General features: G+C 38.6%; 1 protein-coding gene across 2 annotated transcripts in view; it reads left to right on the forward strand.

The window, feature by feature from the left end:
- The window catches only part of ankrd11 (ankyrin repeat domain 11), a 161,332-nt gene that overhangs the window by 25,263 nt on the left and 116,359 nt on the right, over positions 1-19,710 (forward strand). The window lies entirely within an intron of this gene.

The following is a 19,710-nucleotide window of genomic DNA, read 5'->3' on the forward strand; positions in this document are numbered from 1 at the left end:
TAGGCAACACCGATTTTTGTCGTTGTTCTCTGTATTGACAGCACTCCAAATGTACTAAAAATTGAGCTCAATGTTAAAATTGACCGGAGTTCTCCTTTAATGACACAGACAACTGCAGGAATATTAGGCTACTGTCACTTTAAGACCGAATGCAAGATCTCTCTCTCTCTCGCTCTCTCTCTCTCTCTCTCTCTCTCTCTCTCTCTCTCTCTCTCTCTAAATTGCCTAAACAAAACGGGGTCTCATCCGTACGGATCAACTGCGATCCGTTGCACGCCTAGCTGACACTGTTACTATCTCTTCTTGTCACTGGTTGGCTGGTCTGCATGCTGAGCCCGTGTTGTTGCACCACTCAATGCCTCTGCAGTCCCAATCGTCCCTGAATCTTAAGTGTATTAGACAGGAGCTTCGGAGTCTGGGGAATTTCATAAACCCCATCCCACTCTCTGCCATTTAACATAATGTGTGCTCACGCCTTCAGATCTCCTTCGTCTCTTTGCATATTTTGGAAGCGGTTTCAGGGTTTTCTTTAGCCGTTTCAGTTATTGTTCCGAACGAGCATCCTTGCATCTGTTGCTTATGTAACATGCATGCATTGAGTCGAGTGCTTTGCAGAGGCAGCTTTGTTTAATAGTCAACTCCTAGTGAGTGTTTTAAAATCTTCTTCCTCTACGAGTTGGGAAATTCTAGCATACGATGACGACCTGTAACGACAGATGTGCGCTTTATAATGTTTGGTTGAAGCTGAGTAATATTGGGAACTGTGTCGTGGCTAAAGGTTGTTGTTGTTACACTTAGTCATATCCAGGTGTATCGTAAAGGATAAAATGTAAATTTAATTATTACCCTAACCTCAGCAAGTGAGAGTATCCAGTCATTAGATAAAATGTCTTATTTCTGTGTCATAATGGTTAATTTATTTTTCGCACACCTTTTGAATTTTGTTCAGAAATCCTGCTCCACAGTTATATATATATATATATATATAAGTGCATTCATTTTTAAAGTTGCTTACAGGTGAAACAAAATTTTTGTTGAATATTGTGCAAAAGTTGTGCATTTATTTCAGTAATTCAACTTAAAAGGTGAAACTAATTGGTGATTAAAAGGTGATTATGGCTTAGCCTACAGCTTATGAAAACCCCAAATTCAAAATTATCAAAGCCATAATCATCAAAATTATAACAAATAAAGGCTTGAAATATCTCACTTTGCATGTAATGAGTCTATATAATATATTAGTTTCACCTTTTAAGTTGAATTACTGAAATAAATGAACTTTTGCACAATAATTTTTTGAGTTTCACCTGTAAGTTTTACAACATGTAATATTTCAAAATCTTTGTGCCTTATCAAAATTATAATGGCTGAATTTGGTTCCGGAAAGTTCTGGTTGTTGCCTTTCATGACCATTACCATACATAAAATATATATTTTTATGGCATTACGTCACTTAATTGTGGAGATATGAGCTCTGCTTGATTCATTACTCTGCACCACCACTTTCTAGACCACTGCAATAGCATGAATAGAGTAATAAACCTGCAAATCTAGCGTTCAGACCTTGAATTGCTTCTGCACAGGAAGAATGTACAGTCATTGTGTACAATTGCCATGGTGACGGTTAATCAGAGCCTGAGCGAGGATCGTTGAAATGTTGGCTTGCTTTTCATAAACGCTTGACTATTAAATCAGTGCTACATAAATAGTCAGTTAGAATGCAGTTTTCATACGACAGAAAGCATCGACGATAAATCACAAGAAAAAGCTTGTTATCAGGTTTAGATTTCTAGGAATGTGGGAGTTTTTTTTTCTCCCTCTGGTCCAGAGAAACGGTTGCCTTGACAACAGGATAGTGTTTGAGCCAGGCATACAGAAACTGTGTCAGGAATGGTGCGGGTTCTCAATTCACCGAGCCGCCTCTTCTGCAGTTTTGTCATCTCACGCATTTCAATATTTTATCCATGCGCTCTTCATGGATCATTATAAGTGATTCTTTGCCTCTTCAGTTTTGTAATTTCTCTTCTGGTAGATTGGCACGTTTGCAGCAGTGTAGGCTGAAGCTGAGCTCTGTGTATGTGTGTGTGTGTGTGTGTGCCAGATGGACTAATCTGATCATGTTGGGTCGTTCCCATCCCCCCCCTCCCTGAGCTTGACCATATCAAAAACCTGTCTTACGCCACACTAAATCTCCTGTGTTTGTGTGCGGCTATTCGTGTTTATTTGGCTGACAGGTTAGAGTTGAATGATGCCAACATTTCTGTATTAAATATATACATGTGTTTCTTTATACACTGAACAAAATTATAAACGCAACACTTGTGTTTTGCCCCCATTTTTCATGAGCTGAACTCTGATCGAAGGCTTTTTCTATACACAAAAGGCAATTTCTCTCAAATATTGTTCACACATCTGTCTAAATCTGTCTTAGTGAGCACTTCTCCTTTGCTGAGATAATCCGTCCACCTCACAGGTGTCATATCAAGATGCCGATTAGACAGCATGATTATTGCACAGGTGTGCCTTAGGCTAGCCACAATAAAAGGCCACTCTAAAGTGTGCAGTTTTACTGTATTGAAAAATGGGGGTAAAAACAAAAGTGTTGCGTTTATAATTTTGTTCAATGTATATATACAACATAATTAGGCTACACACTAGGGATGCACTAATTATGAAAATTTTGGCCGATAACAGATCATTTTTAATATTTGAAAGCCTATAACCGATATATTGGCCAACAAATCAAAATAGTTGATTGATTCCAACATTTCTGTAGTAGATACAAGTGTAATTCTACCAATTTAGGTTCTATTAGACTACATTTACACATTCACAGGTTCAGTTTACTCTGTTTTCCTGGGCTCAATGTTAAGGATTTTTTTGGTGGCCCGATTGGGCACGAGGTTCTGATTTTTACTTGCCCTACCAAGTTTTTCACTGTCCCCACAGTTGTTTGTGTCATTTTTGACCATACAACAACGCTAAAAACATTGTAAACATTGCAAAATGTACCCGCATGACCTACTACTTCCAGCAAGAGTCTAAAGTGTGCATACGATGGACGCTTTGAGGATTTATGACTGGCAGTGAAGCAACGCAGCTCACGCTAGGAGGTCACATGATGTCGTCAACATGACAGATGTAGTTATTCATATGTTACATTCATGCTACACGCATTCATACTATATAGAACTAACTTTTTGTGAAGTTGTGACGTAAGTTCACTTCTCAGACGTAATAGACCTTATTGAGAGCAGTGCCGTGACGCATGAAAGCGAGGCTGTGAGGGATACTTACCGTGTTTTCAGTGGCATCTGCTGTGAAAAGCTCTATAAAGCTCCTAGATCACCTAAAAATTTCCACAGCTCATGTCTTCTGGAGTTTTTTATCTACTGAAATTTCTTGGAAAGATATTTTTGATGTTTCATCAGCATAATAATAATAAAAAAACATTAAATTACAGTACAGCCCACTAAAGAGATGTCCATCCCTCACAGCCTCACTTTCATTCCCATTAAAAATCAAAGATGGCGGCTGGATCTTAAAATAAATTTAATTGCTGCCTTGTTTCTGTACGTTACCAGTAGGGCTGTGACGGTATGGGATTTTTTCCTACCGCTGTGAAGAAGCAACAAATCTTGCGGTTTGGCGGTTAACCGTCAACCACTCTACTACCCCTCTCCCCCCCCCGCGGTCCCGTCACACACTGCAGACGCGATCAAGAACGCATGTAGCTTGTAAATTACAATGGAAATGAATTATTATAAAGCAGTATTCTTTATAAACAATGGGTTGTAGGGCTGTAACAATACACCAAACCCACGATTCGGTTCGTATCTCGATTTTTGACCCACGATTCGGTTCGTAGGCTACTATAATTACTTTTTTGGGGGATTAAAAAAAAACCCTCCATGTTTTCAGTGCTGATGCAGCGGTGACCCGTTCATGTAACATGTAATGGTGGCGCTGCCAATAAAGAACCAAAGAACCAACAAAAGTAATGATTATGAATATGCCAAATATAGCAGGGAGACATTTTAATTGTTAATTAATAAACAAGTGTTTTCAGTGTCGGCTGCAGAGATATGAAGTTGACGGTGCTGACTCGCGATCTCGCTGTAACGCGGCAGAGAGAAATGCACATTTCATACGGATTAGCCTTCGTTTTCTTTCGTTTTGAATTGTTCTGTTTAAAAGTATGATTTCAAGCGTTCTGTAGATAATAGATACATTTCTCAGATCTGTGAGGCAAGTAGCCTAGGCTATGCTGAGTTTCGGTTCATTTATGAGACGAGCTCCAGTTAATGTGCCAGCGTGATATCTATTCTGCTTTACCTTTACTTATTATTCATTAAATCCAGGCAATTGGTTGATGAAACATTGATTAAAATTAAGATACAATTAATACAAAACGAAATTCACTTTAAAGAAAGGCTTTGTGCTTTCTGTTTGAGGTCTGAGGAAGTTTTAAAGCATCTTTTAGTGCCGATTTCAGAGCGGTCGCGTCCGTAACATGGTTTTTTCTTCATAAATGCGAACACGAAAAAATAAAATAAAATGAATATTTAATGTTCTGTGGAGAGCATAGCTTGGAGAGCTATGCGCAAAAGAGGAAAAACATTTATGGGTCATTGTACCCAGCACTTCTGAAAATGCACTTCCGAATGCGTCTCTGTCCCCAGCACATTTCAAACCAAACTGAGCCCATGCCTGTGATACCAACATATGTTAACTTTAGCCGCGTTTCCACCGAAATTACCCGGAACAATTTGTCCCAGGAACTTTTTTTGCCCCTGACCGGTTGCTTTCGGCATTTACATTGCGGTCTAAAATACTGGGAAGATTATTAGATTATAAACTCTCAGTCTGCGACGGACAGTAATCAGTTTTGAGCGCCACATTTATAATAAGTATGGAGGAGATTCAAACTGTGCTGCAGTTGTTTGTGATGTAGCCTAGGCTATTGGTTTACTAACAAGGTAATTAACAAAACGCCAGAAAAGAGACGAGCACTGATACTAAAGTGTGTTCAGAAAGCTCGTAATGCTATATAGACACCATAGGTTATCAGCTATTGCGGACATTGACCGTGAGATGGCTGGCACGAACGTGCAGTAAACAGGCTCTGAAGTACTGAAACCTAGCAGTTAATTAATAATAATCAGACATACACAAAAAAGAAATCCCCCATATGTGTAATGGACTGTCCCTCCCTTGGGCAGGAAGCGTTTTTTTTCCTCCAGAAGCCCTTGAACATAGAACTCGCGAAATACAGTAAATTATAAGCACAGATTAATGTGTTTATAGTTCATATCACACACCATATGCACTCATGTAACTTTCAGCAGAAAAAAAAAAAAGAAGCGCGGTGATGACCTCACACCGTGGTAGGCATCTCATTAACGCGATATTGCGGTGATGCGGTTATCGTCACACCCCTAGTTACCAGGCAGTCTTAAGGAAAATGTATTCACAACAACCAGTGAAGTAATCTAAACACATGTAACCAAGGGTGGGTGATATGATCCAAATCTCACATGACACACATGAGATATTTTATGATAATGATATTATTCAGAAGTTAAGTTTCAGTGGACATGGATCCAATATATTGATGCAAATTTAACCGCCGCCCAAATTGTTTGCATTTGACAGTTCAAGGACAACAAGTTACAACAGAGAACTTGCTTTGCTATTTGCACTGTGTGACAGGCAGCTTTCTTTGACATAAATCATATCAGAATATGGAGTTATTTTTGCATATTTTATTTTTGTGCTTGAACGAGTTGAACTGGCAAGACTAACAAACACATGATACATTTTTGTGAACACTAGCACTACTAAACTGATCAGTGACCATTCAAAATATACTGTCCATAGCCTTAAACAATAGATTTTCGCCATATTTTTTTTATTAAAATGTCACATAAATCAGGCCAGGAATGATTTATTGACAAATCCCTCTGAACATATCTTCAGAATACTGCTAAGTGTATAACTGGAAAGTTTGGTGTACACCAGTGCTACATAGGCTGAGATGTTTCTATTGGAGAATGACAAAAAACTCATTTTGAGAAAAAGGCATTTAAAGATTTGTAATGTAAAAATTCATACTTTTTTAGTGGAAACAACTATTTACTGACACAATATCTCATCACATCATTAGCAACAACAATACAAACCACCTAAATCACATCAAAACTTATAAACACAGCATTTATGGCCTTTAACTGAGCAGAAAAACAGTAAAAAAAACACACGTCTAAAATGTCAGAGCGCGTCACGTGATGCATCTGAACCAATCACGTTGTCAGAAATGGACATCAGCCAATGAGATTTCGCTTTTAGGGTTAAATGTAGGGCTGGGCGATATGGCCAAAAAAAAATATCACGATATTTTTTTTTATATCCGTCGATATCGATAATTATCGATAAATGTCAAATCTTTATTTATTTCAAGTTTAAAGACAGATTTTTACTCCAAAGTGAAAGCTGTAGAAACCAGAGTGTTGTGTTTTTAAACTACTCTTTATTGTCAGAACATATCATGACAAACACTTAACAAACAGGGGAACATTTCACAAATCCGAGGTAGAACATTCAAACATTTGTCATTTTTCCTTAACAAAATAAATATCTTTATTTCAGTAGTATTAGCTTGAGTTAGGATGCAGATTTACTATATACAAATTATGTTCATTAACAAAAACATCTGTTAAAAAAAAGTAACATTATTTTTATTTGGTAAAATGTAATATTCTTTAGTTTTATTAAAATTAACCATTGGTCATCCAGCATCATGCATTTAGATCACGATAACCACAGATAAAATGTAACTTTATGGTTTCTATGGTATTTATGAAAACCAGTAGCCTAAATACATTATTAAAAACTGTAATTATATTCCATTAGTCCTTTAATACATTGTCTACATTAATAATATTATACAATTCAATTTATATAGGCTATATCCCACGCACATTTCATGGTGCAGTTAATATTACTAGGCTAACGTTACAGTAACGTTAAATCCGTGGTAAATGATGGGAATGTGTAGACGGAGAAGCCTTCTCTGTATCGTTGCGCACAGTGCTTCTCATGTTCGTCAGCGCCGCTTCATCTGCCTTTAAACTGGTTTAAATCACTGAGACATTTGTGTTCCTCGCTGAATTCAAGCGCTTCTCACTGGATCTAGTGACCGAGACCGATCAGAGTAAACGCGTATGCTCTAGTGAACTCGCGCTGCGCTGCCGTTTGGACTTTGAGCCGAGCGGATAAACGGTCCGTGTGGCGCGCGGTTCAAATGAGATTCGTTCCGCTTTTGGCGCAAAAACATTATCGAACATTTATCGAACTCTTGATATCGTTTTATCGAGAAAAATTATATCGCGATAATTATCGTTATCGTTTTATCGCCCAGCCCTAGTTAAATGCCCATTATACTTTCACAATTGGTTGCTGATTAAAAGGAAATGACCATATTTGGATCCGACAGCATTGTAAAGGAGAGAGAGCGCTTTCTAAAGGTGTGTGAGATTAAAGGAAGCAGAGAGAGATCGCGGAGCAGCGCGTTAAGAACGCCAACTTTTGTTGAATTTCGGAGAAATCTATTGACGCAAATAGACTCAGTGTAGTAAAATAAAGACCTAAATGTGTATTTTGGACTTTTTTTCACCACAAGTCTGAAAGAAGACATGTTATTGAAGACAAATATCCCAAAATCTCAAAATTGACCAGTGAAAAAAAACGATGTTTTTGCCTGCCGTGTCTCGCCTTAACTTTTCCAAGGTGGTCATTTTGACCAAAAATCTAATTAGATTCTTTATGCATATGCCACACGAGTATTCAAAAGTAGTTGCATCAAGCCAAGTCACAAAATCTTAACCTCCTACATCAGCTACGTAATAGAAGTTGGGATGGTCTCTATAGTGGTGGTATACCTAATGGTTCTGTGCCGGTGGATGGGAGATGGACTGATTCCTACAGAAGCCGACCTGATCAATAATGTAGATGTCATTGAGGAGGAGCAGAGATCAGTTTTGCTACTTTATTACATGGCTTTTCACAGTCTCTGGCTCTTCTTCTCGCTGCTCAGGAGATAGTGTCAGGTTCCTCTACGGTGCTTGGGACAGATAGGATGGCTGAATTTAATTTGCCTTGCTAAGTTATTGCAATAAACTGCTGTTGCTGATACTTGATGCCAGACGTTCCTTGCGTTATTATGAACTATGTCGGCTTTCAAACACAGATTAGAGACGCTAAAGAAACCTCATGCTAGGGGTGTGATGATGAGATCTCTCGATATTAAAAGGTGACGATGTTTCTCGTAGAGGTGAAAAGCTCTCGTGATATCAGTTGAGTTTGTTGCAAAACCTTTACAGGGCGTGCATTATATTTGTTCTGTCTTTTACTGCATATGATAATGAAATAAATATGCACTGTTTCATTCACATGCGGTTAACAAACTCAGTTTAAACTGCTTATAACGTTCATCTGGGAACGCAACGTGTGCCATTTCTCCAGATTTGCAATGGAAATCATTTTATAAACTTACGACAACACAGGAAAATACATCAATATGTTTCTAAATATGCAGATCGTCTTCAAATAGGTTTAACCCCTCGCTCTGAGTTTGCATGGTTTGATGTCCACACAATCTTGTTCTGGAAATTACAGTGGCTGTAGCATTTCTATTGTAAAGAAGTGGCCAAATATTAAGTGGATATTTTAATTAAATGTTCTTTGGCCAATATTAACCAAGGATTTTATCATGCTGTAAAGTGTAACAACAATCCCCAGGCCGTTGAACTCTCTGCAGGCATTTTTTTTATTATATGTATTGTTTATGTATATTATACTAGTGTTGTCAAAAATATCGATATTTCGATAAATATCGATACTGAAATATCTGAACGGTACCAATACTAATTTCCCGAAGTATCGATACTAGCCGAGCGGTCACTTTCACTTCTCTCCAAAGGCGCGTTGACAAACACCACACGTGACGCACTCGTCTCATTCGCTCTGGTTAAATAGCAAAAGTGAAGTGAATGGAAAGATGGCGAGGGCGGCGCCCCCGCGACCGGCTTTGGTTGATTGATAAAGAACACCGCGAGCGGGCATGTCGGAGTCGGAGAATAGCGTGGACACGCGCTACACACCGCGAGCGGGTATGTCAGAGAATAGCGCAGACACGCGCTTCACACTGCGAGTGGGGAGAATAGCGCAGACACGCGCTTCACACTGCGAGCGGGGAGAATAGCGCGGACACACACTTCACACTGCGAGCGGGGAGAATAGCGCAGACACGCGCTTCACACTGCGAGCGGGGAGAATAGCGCGGACACACACTTCACACTGCGAGCGGGGAGAATAGCGCAGACACGCGCTTCACACTGCGAGCGGGGAGAATAGCGCGGACACACACTTCACACTGCGAGCGGGCTGCGGGCACCCAAAAGATTGTTTGACAATCAATAATCCCTCACATCACTCATTTTTTAAAATTATTGTATAGGTGAAAACAGACTTAAGGAACAGGCTCCAGGGGTACCATTTAGCAAGCATAGGCTACGCTCAGCATCAGGGGTGTTTGTTGTTTGGACAGACCTTTCCCCACTGCTGAAAAATATCCTAAACGAAACACTGTAACTCTTCTCATTTTAACTTTTCTGAAACATTAACCAAGATGGCCTAGTATTGTTGTTGAAATAAGTCTGTGTTGTCTCGTTTTTTCACCGTAATTCTTAAAGTTAACATAATCTGACTGAGGAATCTTAGACAAGTAAATATTTTAACTGTGGTCAAATGTAAATTAACTTGTGCCTATTTAACTTTATTCAGAAAATTATTATTTAATTCTGCAATTTGCCTTCATTAGCGATTATCATCAATTTGATTACACAGATATGAATTAAACTAAACAGCTAGACAATGGCATCTCTGAATTCAATAATGAAATGCCTTTAACTGAAAATTTAATGTTTAATCTTATTATTATACATTACTGACACTCTATCCTCCAATTTGATACTGTTAAGTGCTTTTTTGTTACAGTAGGCTATATTTTAATCTTTGATAACAGTAGGTTATACAAATACAACGGGTCATGTTAGCCCTGGTCCAATAAAAAAATATTAACAGATAGAACTCAGTACATTTTTGTTCATGTAAAATATACCTCATTGTCATGTTCTAGACTTGTTATATTTAGCTTTAAATAAAAAAAATACCCCCTTAATATAGTGGCAGTTTTTTTCTCTGTGGTATCGAAAATGGTATCGAATATCGATATTTTTCTAGGTATCGTATCGAAGTTAGAAATTCTAGTATCGTGACAACACTATATTATACTATGCATTTTAACAGTGTTGTTCGATAAAACAATGATTACTTGCTTTTGATACTTCATTTGAACCAATTATTATTGCCTTATTGTTATTATATATGTATTGTACGTTTTTTTTTAAAGACTATTGTTCACTTAGGTCTATTTTTATTCGATTGATCATTAAAATAATCGACCGATTACTTGATTACCAAAATAATCGTTAATCACAGTCCTAGATTAGTTATAACATTTTAAAATGCGCCTTTGCATTTGTGTTATTCATACGAATAAAAGACTATTTTTCAAGTCATTTCATCATTGATTACTTGAAGATGTCCCAGACGTCATTGATTGGGTAAAATGTGTACAGGCAATTCTTCTACTAAATACAATTAGCATATTTTTCAGAGATGTCAGTTGCTTTGGTGTCAATTTGACTCCAGACATTATACAGTCAAACCAACATTTATTCAGACACCTTCAACATTTCTCACATTATCACAGTTTATTTGCTATAGTTTAGAAAATGGTAATAAAATATTACAAGATATCAGTTGATATTTGACTGGTTTTGTCCATCCTTCTGTAAGACTATCTCACAGATGAATTGTTTAATATCTGTCAGCTGTTAAATTTAACTACACAATTAGATAATACCAGTTTAGGCCAACAAATTACAAAGGAATGCTTAATTTTGTTCAGTCTGTGTGTAAAAAGAGCATTTAGCAATTAAGGAAAAAACACTTCAGCAAAACATGATCAGGTCAAAGTGTCTGAATAATATTTGGTCTCAAATATCCATACATTTTACTGGTAGTCACTGACTATGTTTACAAGCTAAATAGGTCACTATTTGGGTTTCTGAAACATTCGTAATAACCCGTTTACATGCGTGAGCAGAGAGAGTTACTCCTGTATACATGGAATTTGTAATCAATTGGCAATATCCCGATGTAAACGGCGACGCACGATTAGCGTCTGGACGTACGGACAACCTTAAGGCGCAATATGTGTCCTTTCCGATTATTCTTCCTGTATCCAAAGACAACAACAACAGCAGCAGCACGCGGATAATGAATAGTTCGGGGCAGATAGCGATCGCCTTTGGTGCTGGTACTGACCCACCAGCAGCACTTGACACTACTCTGCTGCGTCTCACCATGTTTACCTCTACTTCTTGTTTACTTCCGGTATACTGCACGCAGGTTTTTGTATGCGCCAAACTTCCTCTACTCACAAGACCAAGATTTCTTGCGAATAGAACATGCGCAGAACACAAATGTTCCTTTTGATGGGGATATGCCGTGTTTACATGACCAAATATTCGGGTTAGAAAAGGGGTAACCCAGGGATCATATTTGTGTTTTTAAAAACCGGAATATGAGCATATTCGGGTTTTTGCCGGTGTTTACATGGCCGTGCGCGACCGGGTTATTGCTAAATTTCCTGTTTTGAACGGGTTATTGGCTGCTTGTAAACATAGTCATTGTATGAAGAATATTTGGGTATAATATGTCCCAGTTTACTTTATTTTGCTATCCTCGCTTAGATAAATGCACTATAGTGTCCTGCACACACCAGTAAACAAATATCAAAAATTATATCTGGTGTCTGAATAATTTGTGGATTGCCTGTATATTCAGCTCCCGGTTTCCCTGAAAAAGCTAGATGTGCAAAACCAGCTTGTGTCTTTTCATATCGTCAGTGTGTCCACTACTGTCCACATATTCCCCAGTGATTATGTGTGCGTTCTGCTTTGTCTTCAGTATTCAGACAGGGCATCATGGCCGCAGTCAGACATGTAGTGAGATAAGAGAGGCAGTGTTATCTGACAAGAGAGGCACTTTGTGGCAAAGGGCGGGGGGGAAGGGAGCTCCCGCGGCCTGATTTCCCACATAAATGGAGCTGACTGAATTGTGGAAATAATGGCTCTTCCTGTAATCCGATGCCCTGGGGAACGGCACAGAGAGAACGGGCCGCAAACAGAAGAGAGGTGGGATAAAGGATGGCTGTGCCCTCAGGCTTGCATTAAAGCACTCGTCTCCTCCTTAATCCCACAATGCCCATTGCCCCATATAGGTCTACATGCTCACAAAAGCCACAGGCCAACAACAACAACCTGGACCAAAACATCCTTTTTTTTTCTCCCCATCCACTAATGCAGATGCACATATAAAACCGCCCCCCTTCTTATCTAGTTCTCTGCCTATGTGTAGTTTCGGTTGTTGATAGGGGTGTGTAAATATATTGTGTCACAATATATCGCAAATTTCGCAATACAACAATGCAACATGTATTGTGTATAGTTCACCCAAAATTAAAATTGCTGTGTGAGTTTTAGTGTCAGAACTACATTAAACATATATAATGCAATGGGGGAATATTTGTGGGTCCTGATAATGCCAATTTCTTAATTTACCAGTAAAAAGTGTCCTAGATTATTTTAAATCTAGTCAGTGAAAGCATATTCGTCTAAAATAATTCAGTATTTTCAGCTTCAGAATCATGAATATTGTTATTCTGGTGTCTCTATTGTCCTGTGCTTTGGGTTTCCAGCACCAAGTCCAAGACTATTCATTCACACACAATGTAATATCAAATTTAGCATTTTAATCACCTGTAAAAAAACATTTGTTAACTTTTATCATATGTCTTGGAGTATCGCAATAATATCGTATCGTGAGTTCAGTATCGTGACATGAGGGTATCGATACACCCCTAGTTGCTGATGATCCTTGCATGCAATGCTTGCGGTTGAAGTGCTTTAAATGTAATGTGATGTGGGACAATTTTCGTCCTTTTCTGAAGAGACATTTCATCTCCAAAAGCACATCAAACATGCACTGTGGCTTTGAGTGCAGGAAACGCGTTCTCTGTAGAGCTGCTGACTGCATGTGGGAATGGTTTCGGTGATCTCGAGTTTGATTGCTGTCGAAAGCATGTTGGCAGGCATGTTTTCGTGTGTTTATCTGGTCAGATGTGTGCGTTGAGGCCTTCTGGCAGCCATTTCCATCAGATCTACCACTGGACTAGACCACCTCAGATTTAACAGTGGTTTCTCTTACATTTTTTCTCTCTATGTGGGTGAAAGTCACGTGCCTGGGTCATATTTCTGCCTGCTTAACTGAATAAATTACGCTAACTAACCGCATGCATTATCTTATAGCTGTAGCCTATATTACTGCCATATGTACTTTGACACAATCATCTCTGATTTTAAACGAGCACTTTCTGTAAAGCTGCTTTGAAACAACATTGTTAAAAAAGGTCTATACAAATAAACTTGAATTCAATACAGGATTGAGGTTGTTTTTAGCAGGAACTGTTGGGTGCGGGTTAAGAAGTAGGAGTGTAACGATACATCGTTATATCGAGATATAAAAATCCGACAATGTGTATCGTTGACGTTGATGTAAACCATATGACTCGTGATACAGAGTTTGTTTTAGCCAAGGCTCAGCTTACTGTATTCATAAAGTATAATTCACTCAAAAATGTAAACACACAATGTATTTACATTAACATTTTGTCATCATATACTCACCCTCATGTCATTTCAAACCTATAAGATTTTCATTTAATTTTGTGAACGATTTTGGAAAAAATCTAATTGCGATTATTTTGACCAATATTGTGATTGCGATTTAATATGCAATTTTATTTTTTTAAGCTTACAAGCAATAAATCATTGTAAAATATGGATGGGAATTTTTAGGCACCTCATGAGCTGACCTCTTTCCATGCGTCGAGTCAAATTTACCTTGATTTTTAAATAAAGCAACAATATATACATCACAACAACAATACAGGGCTCCAATATATTATACTCTTATCAAATGTACCATTGTTCTTCCGTAGTATCATACTAAACTGACTTCAGTGGCTATAAAAGGTTACAACCTTTATATAAGTTACTATAAAGGTTAGAAAGGGAGGAATGTTTTTTCTTGTTTTTCACGAGACGTTGTGACTTTTTTTCCATATATTAGGGAGTGGAAATGGCTAGTAAGTCATTAAGTGCACCTCTGCCGCCATCTACTGGTTATAGTGGTAATTTTAGTGTTTGTCTGCCACAAAGTTTTAGTTTTACTTCATCTTTAAACTTTTTGTTTTACAAATAACATTAAAATTGGATCATATTTAGAGCTTTAAAAAGTGTGAAGCACTTAAAAAGCCCTTGAAAAGTGTTTGAATTTCATTCTTACGAAGAAAAAAAAACCTTTGACTATTTCCGCCACAATACCATGGTTACAGTTAGCATTGCTATATTAAATCCATGTTAAATGTTGGTTATTTTTGGATTGAAAGTCCTTTTATAACTTGTTTGTTCATGGCACAATGTTTCTCCTGGTTTCCACGCGCTGTTTGATCTGATATCTGTGGTTTACAACAGAGTTTTGTGCTGGATTTCAATGCTTCCCGCTAGATCTTTAAATGCTTTCTCACTGGATCTCCTAGCGCTGTGTAGTAACTAGGGGTGCACGATTCAGAAAATGTCACGATTCGATTCCGATTTTTAGGCTCAAGATTCGATTCAAAATCGATTTTCGATTCAAAACGATTCTCGATTCAAAAAAACGATTCACAGTATGTAAATGTAGTTTAATTTTTCCTATGTGATTGATTGTAGTAGACATACAATTTTAAAGAAAAGAAACACAAAAAACTCAATGTAGTTTGATATTACTTTACTTTGTCTTCATGCAAAAATAAAAACTGAACGCCTGCGCCTCCGACTCTGAGGAACACACACACACACACTTACTGAACGCCTGCGCCTCCGACTCTGAGGAACACACACACTTACTGAACGCCCGAACCTCCGACTCTGAGGAACACACACACACACACACACTTACTGAATGCTTGCGCCTCCGACTCTGAGGAACACACACACACACACACACACTGAATGCTTGCGCCTCTGACTCTGAGGAACACACACACACACACACACTTACTGAACGCCTGCACCTCCGACTCTGAGGAACACACAGGCAAATTAGTTACAGGTTGTTGTTCGTCCGCGTCTTTAATTTTAATCTCTGGGTTATGGCATACCATGTGATTTCTCACGTTTGTGGTGTTTCCAAAATACTTAACTTTTGCTTTGCAAAGCCGGCATATAGCATGAGTCCTATCAAGTTCCGTCTTTCCCTCGAGGTTATAAAAGCCGAAATGCGCCCAAATTATCGCCTTCAGTGAGGATGGAGCAGGTTGAATAATTCTTTCTGTGAGGTTTGCCATTGTTTGCGCCGAATGACTTTTGCTGCAGGCGTCAGTGTGAATTCGACGCAGCGCCATCTATAGGAATGCTGAGCTAAACTCATTTCAGGACAATATTAACACGGCAAAAAAAAAAAAAAAAAATATATATGAATCGATTTTTGGAATTCTATGAATGGATTCTGAATCGGCAAAGCTTGAATCGCGATTCAAATGTGAATCGATTTTTTTGCACACCCCTAGTAGTAACAGTGTTGCGTGATCAAAGATTGGCCCGCATGTAAACCTATTCTGAGCTCATCTAGTATTTCTCCAAGCTTATAAACTACGCAGCGCGGTTTCGTTTCGTTTGCCATTTGATGTTTCTAATATGCAACAGACATGGCAGGTCTTATCCGTTGGGCAACATGGTGGTAACACCAGTGCGACCTCACACCAAATTTAGTCGCACCAGCAGACTATGAAACTTACTTTATCTCCAAACTGGGCCCAGTCCAAAAAGATTAAATGAAGTGAAGCTGCAGAAACGGCAGTAACTCAGTGGTCACCCAATCTTGTGCTGGTTCCTGGTTGTGTGGCACTTGCCGTTCTACATATACTTTCAAAAGATCCCAATGTTACAAGATAATGGATGAAGTTGCAGTTTTACCAAAGTGACTCTCTTATGCCATATTTCAGTGTTTTATGAACGTGTAATTACAGAGTAATTTAGGCTTTGCTAAAAAGCTGCTATGGAAGGATGGGGCAACACACAATATTTGTGACCCTGGATCATAAAACCAGTCACAGGTCGCACGGGTATATCTGTGGCAATATCCAACTATACATTGTATGGGTCAAAATTCTCGATTTTTCTTTTATGCCAAAAATCATTAGGATATTAAGTAAAAATCATATTCCATGAAGATATTTTGTAAATATCCTACCGTAAATATATAAAACATGTATTTTTGTGAGTGAATGCAGCACAATCGTGAACATAAATGCACAACTTTAAAGGAGATTTTCTCAATGTTTAGATTTTTTTGCTCCCTCAGATTCCAGATTTTCAATATTCATATCTCGACCAAATATTGTCCTATCATAACAAACCATAGGCTACATCAATGGAAAGCTTATTTATTCAGTTTCCAGATGATGTATAAATCTCAATGTCAGAAAATGTACCCATGTGGCTGGTTTTGTGGTCCAGGGTCACATTTGACCCGACTTCAAACCAGCAGCTTGTGAGTAAATGGAGCAAAAGTGCTGTTGATCATTTCACTAATGATGAGGGCGTATATACAGTCTTAAAAGCCCACCAGCAAGTAAAGTTCAGTGTAATTCTAAGGGCTTGAGCCTTTAAAAAAGCCAAATTATGAAAGTTTTTGTAAACATTGTAAGTGGACTACAGGGAAAATTAAAATAAAATGATATTCATTAAACACTGCTTAAAGATCGGAAGGCAAAATGCTGTTAGTCTTACAAATCATATATCCTAAATAAAATGTCTTTTTAGTGTGGACTTGATTTTACCCATCATAAATCGATTGGCTTGTGATAAAAGTGACCGTTCAATCCCAGAATGGAGCCAGACTGAATGAGGGTTTGCTTAAACATTGCAGAAGTAGCGGTTTTGGGTATTGTCCGCATGCAATCAAAATTGAGCCGTTTACTTTTAGTGCACATTACTAGCCTTGTGGTTAACAATTAATAAATGCAAGTTAATCCACAGAAAATGAATAAAGTCAGCCACTACTTCTGGTTTCATCCTAATTTTAAAAAAAAAATCTTTATTTTGATGATTGATTGTGCACATCTTTGGAATAACATTCACATATTAAATGTTTTGTGCCTTTAAATTAGTCCCTGTTCTGTCTCTCTTCTGTTAATAATGTCGACCATGCTTGGCTGGGCTTCAGCATATTTTTAAGCGTAGGTTATTTTTAAGCTATATGCGTTAAACCAGTTGATTTTAACAGGGTCTGCTTGTTTTGCCTGCTTTTTGGTTGTTCATCATAGCCTGATGGTCAGGATGTGGCAAGCTTGGCAGGTCCGTCCTCTGCAGAAAAGTTTCTTTCCTTTGTGAAAGCATTGTGAAATCATCCTCTTTCGTCTGCACATAAACAGCCCATTTGACTGGTGATTTTAAAGGGCTTTAAAAGCTCTCCTTAGGCCTCCACTTTCCTTTCAGGGTCAACAAAGCAAGACTCTGAACTGGACAAGAGAGACTGATTCACCAAATAAACACAGTAAACTGGTCTGGGAGACTTAAACTTCTGTTCCAGCTGTTCTTAAACTGGTTTTGACAAACACTTTATCTTATTTTTCTTTGTTTTTACTAAATGGTGGGTTTAAGCATGGCCAGTTGGCGGCACAAGCTACTCTTGTTCTGTGTTTAGAGGATTTTCTTGGTAAGATTACGGTCTTATTTTGAAGCCCCATTAAGAGGGAGTTCTCTCCACTCCGGATTAATCCAATCTGGCACATTCCTGTTGGGAGAATCCCGTCTGGTCCTCCCAGACACCCCATCTGAGTGAGGACCGCCCTTCATGTGGACTCTCCTGTCCTCATTCTGACTGGACCCAGTGCTCTATTAAAAGCCCCTTTCACACAGAGATTCCGGAAAATACACGGATAAAGTGACCCGGGATTTGACCCGGGTTCGTTTGAAAATGGTTCATTCACACTGCCAGTGATTTGCCGGAATCAGAGAGCGCGTTCACACACAACCCGGGTATGTCCCGGATAGACGCGTGACGTTATGATGTGACGTATAAGGTACGCGTCGAAAAGACGACGATCATTTTTTTTCGGATTCGGTCGTACACTAGCGCATCACGTACCGTTCCACAAAGCTGGCGAACGATCTCGGCTTCGGCGCGGATTGCAAGGAGCTCTCGGGTCTCTGCTTCAGTCCAGTTTGCAGACATCTTTTCGTTCTTTCTTGTATCGATGACGAACACAAACTTTCTTCTAACAGAGTAACAGAGTGGCACGATAACTACCACATTGCGAAGGCTCGTGCATCATCACTACGACACACCCCTTACGGCATTTGTCCTGGCTTTTGTTCACACAGCGCGCGTTCCGGGTCTGAACACGGCAATGTTACTAGGTCCCCAACCCGGCATCGATCCCGGCATTAAACCCGGGTCGTGTTTGCGTTCACACAGAAGGCGTTCCGGCAATTTGCCGGGTTCAAAGTGCTGTGTGAATGGGGCTATAGTCAGCTGACCAAATTTTGTTTCTTTTGCGTAAGATGATAACTTGTTGCCCAATGTTTTCGGTACAATCATGAATGATACCTCTAATTGTGTGAATTTTTGAGAGCTAGTGTGCTGTTTTTCTAAGGGTGTATTCACACCCGTCTTGGTTGGTATGGTTCAAATTTCTGTTCAATGAATGGATGACCTTAGCACAAGTGTTTTTTGTTGTTTAATTTTGGTTCACTTGCTAAAAGGGCAGTGTGAAAGAGAACCACACTAAAAATAAAATCAACATTGTATTTGATCCGAGCCAAAGCAATTGAACTAGCGGACTTTCCTGGTGTGAATTAACCCTTAGTGATCTACCTTGCTATTTTTGCCTGGAAGTCAGTGTTTTGTTTTTTGTTTTAACGTCTGTGGTTATCAAGCTCAAGATATTAGTTTTATTCTACGATGTGACATCAGTGATACCCCCTTGATAGTGAACAGAAGTACTCATCTACTCTCTAGTCCGCTTCTACAGTCTCATTGTGTTTATAATTAATCATGTTCTTGCTAATTATTCTAACTCAGACTTTCCAGAATAATGTTTTTAAAAAGAGACTCAAGTTGTCGGAAGCATAATGATGGTCATGCAACCATGGTGTGGTTTGTTTATAGCCTACATTTAGCTTTGTACTTCTATTTTTAGACTTTAAATTCATAAATGTTGTTCATGTGTGAAGATTATAATACTTGGTCAAAGAACTTATTTTCTAATTATTTAATAATCCAAAAGCCAATCAAAAAGTTTTTGTTGAGGGAACCAGGGTGAGTTATATCAGACCAATAGGATAAGTGGTAAAAGAAACGCCACCGATACCAGTAAGCTCAACTATATTTTGTGCATCACTTTTAAATTCTCAAAAAGGGCATTTATTTTGACCGAGCTTTACATTTTTCATCAACTTTTTGTGTTTGTCTCAT

Source organism: Phoxinus phoxinus (assembly GCF_949152265.1).
Source record: "Phoxinus phoxinus genome assembly, chromosome: 2".
Classification (NCBI taxonomy): Eukaryota; Metazoa; Chordata; class Actinopteri; order Cypriniformes; family Leuciscidae; genus Phoxinus; species Phoxinus phoxinus.